Source organism: Salvelinus alpinus, chromosome 33 (assembly GCF_045679555.1).
Source record: "Salvelinus alpinus chromosome 33, SLU_Salpinus.1, whole genome shotgun sequence".
Classification (NCBI taxonomy): Eukaryota; Metazoa; Chordata; class Actinopteri; order Salmoniformes; family Salmonidae; genus Salvelinus; species Salvelinus alpinus.
Genome location: NC_092118.1, coordinates 13,465,474 through 13,480,846, shown reverse-complemented (window position 1 = coordinate 13,480,846; position 15,373 = coordinate 13,465,474). Strand labels below are relative to the sequence as shown.

Genomic DNA, 15,373 nt, shown 5'->3' with positions numbered 1-15,373 from the left:
GAATAGACAAAAGGTGGAAATTATAGGCAATTAGCAAGACACGCCCAATAAAGGAGTGGTTCTGCAGGTGGTGACCACAGACCACTTCTCAGTTCCTATGCTTCCTGGCTGATGTTTTGGTCACTTTTGAATGCTGGCGGTGCTTTCACTCTAGTGGTAGCATGAGACGGAGTCTACAACCCACACAAGTGGCTCAGGTAGTGCAGCTCATCCAGGATGGCACATCAATGCGAGCTGTGGCAAGAAGGTTTGCTGTGTCTGTCAGCGTAGTGTCCAGAGCATGGAGGCGCTACCAGGAGACAGGCCAGTACATCAGGAGACGTGAAGGAGGCCGTAGGAGGGCAACAACCAAGCAGCAGGACCGCTACCTCCACCTTTGTGCAAGGAGGAGCACTGCCAGAGCCCTGCGAAATGACCTCCAGCAGGCCACAAATGTGCATGTGTCAGCATATGGTCTCACAAGGGGTCTGAGGATCTTAAATTATGGCGAATAAATTAGGAAAAGCTAAAACAAAGTCTAGGTATACAGATATAACCCAAATTATAGAGGAAATTGATAGAGACAGCCCCCCATCTCACAGCTAGCCTTCAGGGAGCTGCTCATCCAGGAGCTTGCTAGCTACAGCAAGTCTACTGCAGCACCTTCTGCTCCAACCAGTGGCGTTCACCTGCCCAGATTCATCTCTGTAGGCATGAATGTGCCTCAGGGCAAAAAGGGCACAGTAGGGAGACGTCGTTGTGCCCTTTGTCACAGGAAATGCCCCATCACCTGCACCACCTGTTAAGTAAGCCTCTGCTTTACAGCAGAAAGAGACTGCTATGGGCCATGGCACCAGCAGCACAATATTGTGTAGAGGACTGAGGTTCTTCACAATATTGTATATATAAAATATATGTAAATAGTTACCCTTGTTATTTGTTTGTTTATTTTTTATTTTTTATATATATATATTTTTTTTTTCATATACTATATATATACATTTATTTTTTGGGGGTGTGTTAGAATAGCATTTATGTATTTTGTATATAGTTCTATCCTTCAAAATGTATCACTGTACCAATTCGGCCACTTGGGTACATTTGGGTACATTTGTGTGGGACACCTGGGTGACTTCATGCTCAATGTCATGTAGCTTGCTCATTTTTGAAGTTATCTGTCTAAAGCTTTACTGAGCTATTGTTTCCATCTTATGTTCTTCATTCAAATCATCCACAGCATCCTATCTGTATGTTTGGCTGTTCTTGGTCATTTGAAAGATGATGCAGCAACAATAAAAAACAGAAAACGTATGTTTATTTCCTTGTATTTTCTTCTACCAGATCTATTGTGTTATATTCTCCTACATTCAATTCACATTTCCACAAAATTCAGAGTGTTTCCTTTCAAATGATACCAAGAATATGCATATCCTTGCTTCTGGGCCTGAGCTACAGGCAGTTAGATTAGCGTATGTCTTTAAGCGGAAATTGAGAAGAAGGGGGGGGTACCCCAAAGAAGTTAAAAGTTGCGCCATACTGCGGCACACCTTGCATGCTGCCGCAGAATTCTGTGGCACGTCATTTAAGCCGCCCGTCTGTCCTGAGCCGTCAGAGCCGCCTGTCTGTCCTGAGCCGTCAGAGCCGCCCATCTGTCCTGAGCCGTCAGAGCCGCCCGTCTGTCCTGAGCCGTCAGAGCCGCCCGTCTGTCCTGAGCCGCCAGAGCCGCCCGCCAGTCAGGAGCCGCCAGAGCCGTCAGTCAGCCAGGACCTGCCAGAGCCGTCAGTCAGCCAGGACCTTTCCAACTTAATTGAAGAAAATAAGAACAATCCGAAATGTCTTTTTGATACTGTCGCAAAGCTAACTAAAAAGCAGCATTCCCCAAGAGAGGATGGCTTTCACTTCAGCAGTAATAAATTCATGAACTTCTTTGAGGAAAAGATCATGATCATTAGAAAGCAAATTACGGACTCCTCTTTAAACCTGCGTATTCCTCCAAAGCTCAGTTGTCCTGAGTCTGCACAACTCTGCCCGGACCTAGGATCAAGGGAGACACTCAAGTGTTTTAGTACTATATCTCTTGACACAATGATGAAAATAATCATGGCCTCTAAACCTTCAAGCTGCATACTGGACCCTATTCCAACTAAACTACTGAAAGAGCTGCTTCCTGTGCTTGGCCCTCCTATGTTGAACATAATAAATGGCTCTCTATCCACCGGATGTGTACCAAACTCACTAAAAGTGGCAGTAATAAAGCCTCTCTTGAAAAAGCCAAACCTTGACCCAGAAAATATAAAAAACTATCGGCCTATATCGATTTAGAAAAAGCTGTTGCGCAGCAACTCACTGCCTTCCTGAAGACAAACAATGTATACGAAATGCTTCAGTCTGGTTTTAAACCCCATCATAGCACTGAGACTGCACTTGTGAAGGTGGTAAATTACCTTTTAATGGCGTCAGACCGAGGCTCTGTATCTGTCCTCGTGCTCCTAGACCTTAGTGCTGCTTTTGATACCATCGATCACCACATTCTTTTGGAGAGATTGGAAACCCAAATTGGTCTACACTGACAAGTTCTGGCCTGGTTTAGATCTTATCTGTCGGAAAGATATCAATTTGTCTCTGTGAATGGTTTGTCCTCTGACAAATTAACTGTAAATTTCGGTGTTCCTCAAGGCTCCGTTTTAGAACCACTATTGTTTTCACTATATATTTGACCTCTTGGGGATGTCATTCGAAAACATAATGTTAACTTTCACTGCTATGCGGATGACACACAGCTGTACATTTCGATGAAACATGGTGAAGCCCCAAAATTGCCCTCCCTAGAAGCCTGTGTTTCAGACATAAGGAAGTGGATGGCTGCAAACTTTCTACTTTTAAACTCGGACAAAACAGAGATGCTTGTTCTAGGTCCTAAGAAACAAAGAGGTCTTCTGTTGAATCTGACAATTAATCTTGATGGTTGTACAGTTGTCTCAAATAAAACTGTGACGGACCTCGGCGTTACTCTGGACCCTGATCTCTCTTTTGACGAACATATCAAGACTGTTTCAAGGACAGCTTTTTTCCATCTACGTAACATTGCAAAAATCAGAAACTTTCTGTCCAAAAATTATGCAGAAAAATGTATCCATGCTTTTGTTACTTCTAGGTTAGACTACTGGAATGCTCTACTTTCCGGCTACCCAGATAAAGCACTAAATAAACTTCAGTTAGTGCTAAATACGGCTGCTAGAATCCTGACTAGAACCAAAAAAACTGATCATATTACTCCAGTGCTAGCCTCCCTACACTGGCTTCCTGTTAATGCAAGGGCTGATTTCAAGGTTTTACTGCTAACCTATAAAGCATTACATGGGCTTGCTCCTACCTATCTTTCCGATTTGGTCCTGCCGTACATACTTACACGTACGCTACGGTCACAAGATGTAGGCCTCCTAATTGTCCCTAGAATTTCTAAGCAAACAGCTGGAGGCAGGGCTTTCTCCTATAGAGCTCATTTTTTATGGAATGGTCTGCCTACCCATGTGAGAGACGCAGACTTGGTTTCAACCTTTAAGTCTTTACTGAAGACTCATCTCTTCAGTAGGTCATATGATTGAGTGTAGTCTGGCCCAGGAGTGTGAAGGTGAACGGAAAGGCTCTGGAGCTGCCTGTCCAGTTCCCCTCTCTCCACTGGGATTCTCTGCCCCTAACCCTATTACAGGGGCTGAGTCACTGGCTTACTGGTGCTCTTCCATGCCGTCCCTAGGAGGGGTGCGTCACTTGAGTGGGTTGAGTCACTGACGTGGCCTTCCTGTCTGGGTTGGCGCCCCCCTTGGGTTGTGCCGTGGCGGAGATCTTTGTGGGCTATACTCGGCCTTGTCTCAGGATGGTAAGTTAGTGGTTGAAGATATCCCTCTAGTGGTGTGGGGGCTGTGCTTTGGCAAAGTGGGTTGGGTTATATCCTGCCTGTTTGGCCCTGTCCGGGTGTATCATCGGATGGGGCCACAGTGTCTCCTGACCCCTCCTGTCTCAGCCTCCAGTATTTATGCTGCAGTAGTTTATGTGTCGGGGGGCTAGGGTCAGTCTGTTATATCTGGAGTATTTCTCCTGTCTTATCCGGTGTCCTGTGTGAATTTAAGTATGCTCTCTCTAATTCTTTCTTTCTTTCTTTCTTTCTTTCTTTCTTTCTTTCTTTCTTTCTTTCTTTCTTTCTTTCTCTCTTGGAGGACCTGAGCCCTAGGACAATGCCTCAGGACTACCTGGCATGATGACTCCTTGCTGTCCCCAGTCCACCTGGCCGTGCTGCTGCTCCAGTTTCAACTGTTCTGCCTGCGGCTATGGAACCCTGACCTGTTCACCGGACGTGCAACCTGTCCCAGAGCTGCTGTTTTCAACTCTCTAGAGACAGCAGAAGCGGTAGAGATACTCTCAATGATTGGCTATGAAAAGCCAACTGACATTTACTCCTGAGGTGCTGACTTGTTGCACCCTCGACAACTACTGTGATTATTATTATTTGACCATGCTGGTCATTTATGAACATTTGAACATCTTGGCCATGTTCTGTTATAATCTCCACCCGGCACCGCCAGAAGAGGACTGGCCACCCCTCATAGCCTGGTTCCTCTCTAGGTTTCTTCCTAGGTTTTGGCCTTTTGTAGGGAGTTTTTCCTAGCCACCGTGCTTCTACACCTGCATTGCTTGCTGTTTGGGGTTTTAGGCTGGGTTTCTGTACAGCACTTTGATATATCAGCTGAATTAAGAAGGGATATATAAATACCTTTGATTTGATTTGATGTAGGATGCTATATTTTTGACCATTTGCAATTGTAAGTAGGCCTAATAAAAAAAGTCCTACTTCTATTAGACTGTTAAGCCTGATAGCCTACCTCAGCCAGTTAAGTTATTTTATATAGGCCTAGGCTCCGAAGAAGTAGACTCCAATTAATCCCTCTTGTTGTTGGTAAAGTCAAATTAAAATGAAGATTATTGTTGAAATGAATTGCTCGACTGGTGTAGGTTTTCTCCATCTGTTGGTGTGCAACACTTGCATAACAAGTTAGCTATATTTTCAGCACCAGCCACTGTTCACCCCCTACTGATTGCGCTGTGGTTGTCGGCAGTTGTTTTTTAAATTTAACCTTTATTTAACTAGCCAAGTCAGGTAAAAACAAATTTCTATTTACAATGAAGGCCTACCCCAGCCAACGCTGGGCCAATTGTGTTCTGCCCTATGGCACTCCCAATCACGGTCGGATGTGATACAGCCTGAATTCCAACCAGGGACTGTAGTAAACACCAAGATGCAGTGCCTTAGACCACTGCACCACTCGGGAGCCATGACCAATATATAAATATATATATATATATTGTCTAATAGCTGAGCTAGGTGTGAAATCCCCCTCTCCCCAACTTGAGCTAGGTGTCCCCCCCCTCCCCAACTTGCAACAAATCATTTGTATCTATCTTTCCACATCTACCTACACACGTATCTACCTACACACGGTTAATGTTCTGGGGGGCAAACTTTTTCCCCTTTCCACGTGTTAAAGATTCCAATTGATAAAGTGTTTTTAGCCACAATCGACCCCAACCCCAATTAATACATTTGGGCACAGTCAATAGAGTACTGGACTTCAGGCTAGAATGTTGAGGGTTTGAAACCCGCTCCCTGCTTGTTTCATTACATTATTATGCGGGTCTCAGAGCAAATAGCCTGGATTGTTACTCCCATCTCGTTCCTCTCTCGCTTCCATGCGTCATTCAGCACGCTTGTGGGCGTGCTGGCAGTTTTTTATTCTGTATATATGAATTACAAATCAGCCTTTGCTTAAATCATGTTTCTAGTCTATTGCATAGTTACATAGTAATCATTGATGTCCCAGGAGCAGGAGTGGTAAACACTGTTGAAGTGTATAATTGTAATATATACATGCAGACACAGCATCATTCAAATAATGGCGTTTGATACACCTGGTATTGGATATGACTGAAAAAAAACTTGCTAAATAGCAATTTTTGTAAATTAACTTTAGGACAAACAAATATGCACAATCGTTTGTCTCTACATTAACTAACATATTCCTCTCAATTGTACATGTTTTGCTTGACAGGTTATGAAATAATAACTACTTCCATTTGCTTCCACGTAATGTTTTGTCAGCCATCTTTGCTGAAGAAAGTCACCAGGGACGGGTGGCTCGCATCAAATTCGTCATTGGAACCACTCGATATGATTGGTCATATACAAACCTTGGGACCCAAATACATAATGAGTGGTCTAACTCCCCCTTGTGGTGGTCTGGAGCAATGAAGCCGTGACGCTGGGTACCTCTAAGTCCCGCGGTGTAAGTTTGCAACTTTTACAGGAGGAACCACTGTATGTAGCAAAATTTGAAATTGTGTTTTTTACATAGGATAAAAGTAGAGACTCAGAGCTAGAAAATTGTATATCATACACTACAGTTGAGGAACAACAGGAAAGTAATTCTGCTTTGAAAGTTGATAAACTTGTAACCTCACTTTTGAGAAAATGTCCCTTGAATAATTTGCTACCTACTGGAGAGCTCTTCTTTGTCTTCACCCATTCAGCATCGTTCACACCCTTTTAAGCTTTAGCCCCATCCATCACTTTAAGGATTCCCATGAGTCTATGTACTAAACAACCAAAGTTTTCAAGACTAAAGGCTGGTTTATACTAGGGGTGTGTTCGTGAATTTAATCTGGAGTGTCAGAGTGTGCTTTGGGTGGGCGCTCGTAAACTCAGAGTGTTGTCATATTGGCCGTTGGTAAATTCAGAGCGTTTTGCTCTCGGAGCGCACACTGGACGCTCTGGCCGAAAAGTAGGGTTGATCCAAGCTTTCTGACCTAACAACAGCAGTCAAGAACCAAAGCTAACTGGCTAACGTTGGCTAGCTTGGTAGCTACTTCCAGATGGCTCTGAGATACGAATAATATTACTACAAAATATCATACATGTAACATTAGCTAGCTAGCCAGCCTGCTAACATTAGCTAGCTAGCTAACAGTACACTTTAACATGAAATGAAAACAACTTTCTGACAATTAGAGATGTGTGAGATGTTAGTTTGAAGATGTTATCTGAAGCCTTCTGTGGGTTTTCTCGACTCCGTCTTTATATTTGCAATCAAACGCTAGAATTTTCTCCATCTCCTTAGCTATAATACCCTAATTCCACTGATTTCAAAACTCGTCCTCCTCTCGTCCTAAAGTGGAGAGGAACACTTATGCAGTTCTACTACGTGATATCTTTCAAAAAATCCATGTTAGAAAGGATTACCTACACATACTGACCAGCTCATATTATATACAGAGTGGGCATATCCAGCCCACTCATTATCTCAGCCAATCATGAGTAGCGGGAAGGTTGCTGACTTTTTCCCTGACTAAACCAACTAGGCTCGTAATTTAACAATTGCATTCGTATTTACAGATGGCATACACGTTTGTTATTAAGGCACATGAAAGTTCACATGTTCCAAAAGGCATTTCTGCCCGAAAACGCATTAAAAAAAAAAAAGTTTCCGTTCAAATGGTACTCCTGTGAAGTAGTGACGCGCGAGTTTTGTGATTTTTGTGATTCTTGGTCTATACCAATTATCCTTCCTGTAGTCTTGATCAAGCACTGAAACACTTGCACTTGCTCAAAAGACCAATCAGTTCTCTTCAGTAGAGAAGTTAAGTGGAGTGGTCTCCATGTTTGTCAAGGAAATATCCTTTATGATGGGCTCTTATCTACAGGAGAGGGGTTTCTTACCTTTCCTGGAAGTGGAGAGTCATAACAGACTAAAGCAGACTCTCACAGTGTGTATCAATCCAATACCTGAATTGGTTTATGGGTAATCTCAATTGAAATGTGCTGAGTTATCCTTCCAAATCTCGTCTTGTTGACTCGAGGGTATGTTCAAGGTAAAACATTGGATGTGCAGGAACCCATTGTTTTGGTAATGTTACTGATGCTATGCTTCTGACTTTGTGGAATGGCAGGTGATGTGTGCCAAAACAGTGACAGATGCGTTTGTTATCTCGCTGTTGGGAAATATTAGTTGCTACGAGATGATATAAAATGTTAGAGAGAGCTGTGGAAGAGGTCCAGGATTGTATTTGAGAGAGCCAAATTCTGCATAAAACAAAGGATGAGAATGTGTCTTATAGGAGTGCTTAACAGGAGACGTCTTTGAGCTGGAAGGCACAAGTATATTCTCCATCAGAGCTTGAAGAAATTATGCTGTTTTGCCATCTGTTATGTGAAATACTCAGTTCGCATTTGAATAACTTCACTTTTATTGCCCCTGATGTATGTAAAATAGCATTTGTTTCTGTGCTTACTCTTAATTTGCACATTTAATGGCCTGCCGAATGGGAGCTCCATGCTAATGAAGCCGTGCCATTCTGTCTGTCTCTCCACCGCAAGAGTTTATTTCACAGCAGGGGTGATTTCCGTCTGTTTTCTGTCATTATAAATTAATACATTTTGCATTATGATACTAATTTCCCTGTTCACTGCCTCCTCTTTTACTTGCTTGTTTTGGTAGTTAACCGCGTGCGTGGATGTGTGTGTGCACGCCCGTGTACATGCATGCTCTTTGTTTACAGGTATGACAAGCAAGATAACATAATCAGTTCTGGAGTATTTTCTGTTTCTGCAACTGATCTGCAGACTCCACTCCAATGAGTAAGCCTAGGGCAGTGTTTCCCAAACTATGGGTCGAGAACCACTTGTGGGTCTCGGCAGGGGTCCAGGTGAGTCGCTGGATTACATTTTTTTTTGTGTAAAAATGTACAGTACCAATCAAAAGTTTGGACACCCCTACTCATTCCAGGGTTTTTCTTTATTTTTACTATTTTCTACATTGTAGAATAATAGTGAAGACATCAAAACTATGAAATAACACATCTGGAATCATGTAGAAACCAACAAATGTTAAACAAATAGATTCTTCAAAGTAGCCGCCCTTTGCCTTGATGACAGCTTTGCACACTCTTGGCATTCTCTCAACCAGCTTCATGAGGTAGTCACCTGGAATGCATTTCAATTAATAGCTGTGCCTTGTTAAAAGTTAATTTGCGTTTGAGCCAATCAGTTGTGTTGTGACAAGGTAGGGGTGGTATACAGATGATAGCCCTATTTGGTAAAAGACCAAGTCCATATTATGGCAAGAACAGCTCAAATAAGAAAAGAGAAATGACAGTCCATCATTACTTTAAGACATGAAGGTCAGTCAATCTGGAAAATTTCAAGAACTTTGAAAGTTTCTTCAAGTGCAGTCGCAAAAACCATCAAGCGATATGATGAAACTGGCTCTCATGAGGACCGCCACATGAAAGGAAGACCCAGAGTTACCTTTGCTGCAGAGGATAAGTTCATTAGATTTAACTGCACCTCAGATTGCAGCCCAAATAAATGCTTCACAGAGTTCAAGTAACATAAACAACGTCAACTGTTCAGAGGAGACTGGGTGATTCAGGCCTTCATGGTTGAATTGCTGCAAAGAAACCACTACTAAAGGACACCAATAAGAAGAAGAGACTTGCTCTGAGGACCCATGCCAACTCTTTTCAGTCTCCTGGGGGAATAGGGGGAATAGGCTTTGTCGTGCCCTCTTCACAACTGTCTTAGTGTGTTTGGACCATGATATTTTGTTGGTGATGTGAACACCAAGGAGCTTGAAGCTCTCAACCTGTTCCACTACAGCCCCGTCGATGAGAATGGGGGCGTGATCGGTCCTCCTTTTCCTGTAGTCCACAATCATCCCCTTTGTCTTGATCACGTTGAGGGAGAGGTTGTTGTCCTGGCACCACACGGCCAAGTCTCTGACCTCCTCCCTATAGGCTGTCTCATCATTGTCGGTGATCAGGCCTATCACTGTTGTGTCATCGGCAAACTTGATGATGGTGTTGGAGTCGTGCCTGGTCTTATTCTTTGGTCTGTGTTCGTTTAATTACCGCTCAACCCTTATGGTGGGTCGCGACTCAAAAAACACCTCAATTGCTTGGTCACGAAGTAAAAAAGCTTGGGAACCCCTGTGTTCAAGGTAAATGTTGTTTAATGTGACTGGGGAGATTCTAAAAAGGCAACTGTAGACAGAGCAAGGCCACTGTTAGCAAGGCAAAGGCAAGGAGAGAGCAGTCAGTAAGAGAGGGATGGATGGAAGGATGGAGGGAGGGAGAAAGGGGAAGGATGCTCATCTGGAAATCGAGCCAATTATTTCTCAGCTCAAGGGCCTCCAAAAAGCTCAGGGTCCAGAGGACTCAGCAGGCCACAACGTCACTCAATATTTCAGAAGTGGGTCTACGGGAACAGTGTGGGTGTGGACCCTAGGGTTTATATAGGCCATACGACCTACTCTCCCTACACAATCTATGTCTGCATGGTAACACCTCACCTCACTCTTTTCTCTCTCCTCATTATATCTCCATCACACTCCCAGCCACTAGCTCCCCAGCCTCCAGCCCCAGGCCTAGGCTCCTCCACACTGTGTCCACTTTCCTAGTCCCAGCATCCCACCCCCAGCCCAGCAGGACAGCCTGCTGCATAATAACGTCCAATCATTTGTTAGGAAAAAAAATACTGTTTTCTCCTACTTAGATGTATTCCTACTCCTGCTTATTTGACTATTTCCTCCCTTGCCCTCTCTCTCCAAGACAGACTTGTGGAGGTCTACAATGTTTTTTCTGAGGTCTTGGCTGATTTCTTTTGATGTTACCATGTTGCCAAGCAAAGAGGCAGTGAGTTTGAAGGTACGCCTTGAAAAACATCCACAGGTACACCTTCAATTGACTCAAATGATGTCAATTAGCCTATCAGAAGCTTCTGAAGCCATGACATCATTTTTTGGAATTTTACAAGCTGTCCTCTCACTCTAAACCATTCAGTGTTGTTGTTTATGTATGTAGCTGTAATGTAATGTAAATGTAAATGTAGCTAGTGAGATGAGCTGAAGCATTAGCAATGTCTTTCAAAAGGAGACAACAAACAAATGTGGAAATTCTGGAGAATTTTTAAAATTCTGACAATGAATCTGAGTATGAAAGTCAGGAATCAGATTCTGACAGTGACAGTGAGGAGCTGCCCCCCAACCTTGTAGCCATTGAGAACCCTGAATCAGAATTTCCCTTGTCCACTGACAAAGTCCCAGTTCCCTTTGAAGATGCTGGTGGTGATGGAGGCATACCAACAGTGGATGAAGTACAGGAGTTCTGTGGTAGCTGGAAGGCCACCAGTCATTTCACCCCTCCTGGCCCTGCTGTTTCACCCCTCCTGGCCCTGCTGTTTGCTTTGATGAGTCCCAGTCTGGAGTGCAACGCCCCTTGCCATTTCCAACTGAGGCAGAGTGCTTCAAGTTGTTTCTGACAGAGGAGCTGGTGGGAGACATAGTAGAGACCAATCGCTATGCCTTGGAGCTACAGGATAAGAGAGAGCCAGGAGTGGGGGACAACCACAATTAGTGAAATGTATACATTCCTGGTGACAGTAAAGACTGCTTTCTAGTTCTGCTGCTATGACTGCATTTCATCAACGCTACTACCATCCTAAATGACCCGTTATACAAAATAAGAAATGTTAACAGCTGGCAGTAAAGTGGCATGACAAACGAGACGTCCATGTCCTCTCCACTGTCCATACAGCAACCATGTCGGCCACAGGGAAGGTGGACCACCTGACGGGAGAGAGAAACAAACCAGACAGAGAAACATGAAACCAGACTGCGTGCTTGACTATTACCTCTAAATGGGGGCAGTGGATGATAAACAGCTTTGTGGACTGCACTCAGAAAACGACCAAGTGGTATAAGATATTTTTCAATTTTTCCAGGGTAGCGTCAAAATACAACATGCCAATACTTCTGACGCATTTAGCATTGTTTTACAGAACTAATAGAATAATGTAACTAGCTACATAAGCACGATTGAATATAACACCATAAAAGGTGAGTAACGTTACCTCGCGTGTCCGCGGTTATAAGGAATATATACAAATATATTATGCTCCATTCACACAGTGAGCTATAGTAGAAACGGTATAACACGACACAATAACGTAATTAGGCACTTACTTTGATAGAAACGCAGTCTTGATTTGAAGATGGGTGTCTGGAGTGACGCCTCTAGCACTGAGACGCTGTGCCACTTGGGAGTCATAAGGCCAGGGTAGCTTCAAAATACAACACATGCTAATACTTCCCTGACGCAATTAGCATTGTTTTCCAGAGCTAATAGGAGAATGTAGCTAGCTACCTAAGCATTGAGTATAACACCATAAATGTTATGAAATGAGTAACGTTACATCGCGTGTCCGCGGTTATAAGGAATATACACAAAAACATGATGCTACAGTAGAAACGACATAACACGACATGCAGAAACTATTATAACGTAATAAGGCACTTTGATAGAAACGCACACATTTCCAAAGGTATTATTGGTAACGAAAACAACTTTGATTTCGATGCAGGCGACAGGTGGAATAATATGAACACGCGTATGCAGGACGGCAGATGAGTAAATGTCCTGCACAAACAATTGAGAAGTGTTTGGGGAATTTTGTCCGGGTCAGAAATGTCAAAAAAATTAATTGGTCCGCAAAAGTAAAAATGACTACTTTTATGTGAATGAATGAGGCGGAACACACCTCATTTCAAACTGTTATTAGAAAATAAAAAACTTGTTAGAAATAATTTAAAATTGACAAATAAAAACAGGCTGCGTGCTTTTGTTTGAGGGCAGCGCGGATGAAATGTACTGTTACATAACAAACACATTCTGGAATGGAGAGAACATTCTAATATCACGTGCATAAAAAAACTCACGCTGGGGCGACCGTTAGAGATATTTGGAACTCACGCATGAAAGGGTTAAAGGCACAGCCAACTTAGTGTATGTAAACTTCTGACCCACTGGAATTGTGATACAGTGAATTATAAGTGAAATCATCTCTCTGTAAACAATTGTTGGGAAAATGACTTGTGTCATGCACAAAGTAGATGTCCTAACCGACTAGCCAAAACTATAGTTTGTTAAAAAGACATTTGTGGAGTGATTGAAAAATTAGTTTCAATGACTCCAACCTAAGTGTATGTAAACTTCCGACTTCAACTGTACATGCGTAAATATATAAGAGATCTCAGTGCTCATCCATGGAGGAATTAAACTCTAAGCCTTGATGTCAGGTTCCAAGAACAGGGAGGCAGGAGACTCAAGGTCCTGGTGGGATGAAAGACACACACACACACTGTACAAGCATGCTTTACTGTACACTTCAAGGCCTCTCTGGCTTAAGGCAAATTTGATCTGGTTTGTATACATGGCACTTGATCATAAGGCTAAGGTCCAATTATAATTGTGATTTAGCAGGAAACTCTGAAATGACAGATGGAGTGACTGAACTCCCCTTTCTGTGTAAACGTTAAAATACACTGAGTGTACAAAGCATTAGGAACACCTGCTCTTTCCATGATAGACTGATCAAGTGAATCCAAAGCTGTGATCCCTTATTGATGTCATCTGTTAAATCCACTTCAATCAGTGTAGATGAAAGGGAGTAGACAGGTTAAAGAAGGATTTTTAAGCCTTGAGACAAATGAGACATGGATTTTTCTATGTGTGCCATTTAGAGGGTGAATGGGCATTACAAAATATTTAAGTCCCTTTAAACAGGCTTTGGTAGTATGTGCCAGGCGCACCGGTTTGAGTGTCAAGAACTGCAACACTGCTGGGTTTTTCCACGCTCAACAGTTTCCTGTGTGTATCAAGAATGGTCCACCATCCAAAGGACATCCAGCCAACTTGACACAACTGTGGGAAGCATTGGAGTCAACATGGGCGAACATCTCTTCGGAACACTTTCGACACCTTGTAGTCCATGCCCCGATGAATTGATGTTGTTCTGAGGGAAAAAGGGGGTGCAACTCAATATTAGTCCATACAGACAGATCACTAATGGCAGGAAAAAGGGTCCTGGGTGTCTACTTACCTAGCTCCTGTCCCTAAACTCCACCTCCCACAGTGTGGTTGCGTGCTGGTAGCCTCGTCGACAACCAGGCTTCCTTAGAACGGGGATGTTCATGGCAGAAAAATACTTAATAGGGTTGGAGACCTGGTGTAAATCAGCGACACCTTAGTGCAGCAGTGGGTGAGGATGTCCGGGAAATCACGGATGAAAACCCCTTCAAAATATCTTGATGTACAGTACCAGTCAAAAGTTTGGACACACCTACTCATTCAAGGGTTTTTCTTTATTTTGACTATTTTTCACATTGTAGAATAATAGTGAAGACATCAAAACTATGAAATAACACATCTGGAATAATGTACTAACCAAAAAATATATGTTATATTTGAGATTCTTCAAAGTAGCCACCCTTTGCCTTGATGACAGCTTTGCACACTCTTGGCATTCTCTCAACCAGCTTCATGAGGTAGTCACCTGGAATGCATTTCAATTAAAAGGTGTGCCTTGTTAAAAGTACATTTGTGGAATTTCTTTCCTTTTTAATGCATTTGAGCCAATCAGTTGTGTTGTGACAAGGTAGGGGGGTATACAGATGATAGCCCTATTTGGTAAAAGACCAAGTCCATATTATAGCAAGAACTGCTCAAAAAAGCAAAGAGAAACGACAGTCCATCATTACTTTATGATATGAAGGTGCGTCAATACAGAACATTTCAAGAACTTCGAACGTGCAGTCGCAAAAACCATCAAGTGCTATGATGAAACTGGTTCTCATGAGTACCGCCAAAGGAAAGGAAGACCCAGAGTTGCCTCTGCTGCAGAGGATAAGTTCATTAGAGTTACCAGCCTCAGAAATTGCAGCCCAAATAAATGCTTCACAGAGTTCAAGTAACAGACACATCTCAACATCTGTTCAGAGGAGACAGTGTGAAGCAGGCCTTCATGGTCGAATTGCTGCAAAGAAACCACTACTAAGGTACACCAATAAGAAGAAGAGACTTGCTTGGGCCAAGAAACACGAGCAATGGACATTAGACTGGTGGAATTCTGTCCTTTGGTCTGATGAGTCCAAATTTGAGATTTTTGGTTCCAACCGCCATGTCTTTGTGAGACGCAGAGTAGTAGAATGGATGATCTCTGCATGTGTGGTTCCCACTTTGAATCATGGAGGAGGAGGTGTGATGGTGTGGAATTTAAGGCACACTTAACCAGCATGGCTACCATCAGCATGGCTACCACAGCACAGCAATACACCATCCCATCTGGTTTGCGCAACTCCAGGCTGTGTAAGGGCTATTTGACCAAGAAGGAGAGTGATGTAGTGCTGCATCAGATGATCTGGCCTCCACAATCACCCAACCTCAACCCAATTGAGATTGTTTGGGATGAGTTGGACCGCAGAGTGAAGGAAAAGCAGCCAACAAGTTCTCAGCA

At 43.1% G+C, this 15,373-nt stretch overlaps 1 long non-coding RNA gene across 1 annotated transcript; it reads right to left on the bottom strand.

Moving 5' to 3' along the window:
* Positions 1–11,488: 11,488 nt before the first annotated feature.
* Positions 11,489–12,760, bottom strand: LOC139563076 (uncharacterized). The gene is made up of 2 exons (XR_011672485.1): positions 12,045–12,760; positions 11,489–11,648 (listed from the first exon to the last, which is right to left on the bottom strand). It is a non-coding gene; the product is annotated as an uncharacterized lncRNA (long non-coding RNA).
* Positions 12,761–15,373: the final 2,613 nt, after the last annotated feature.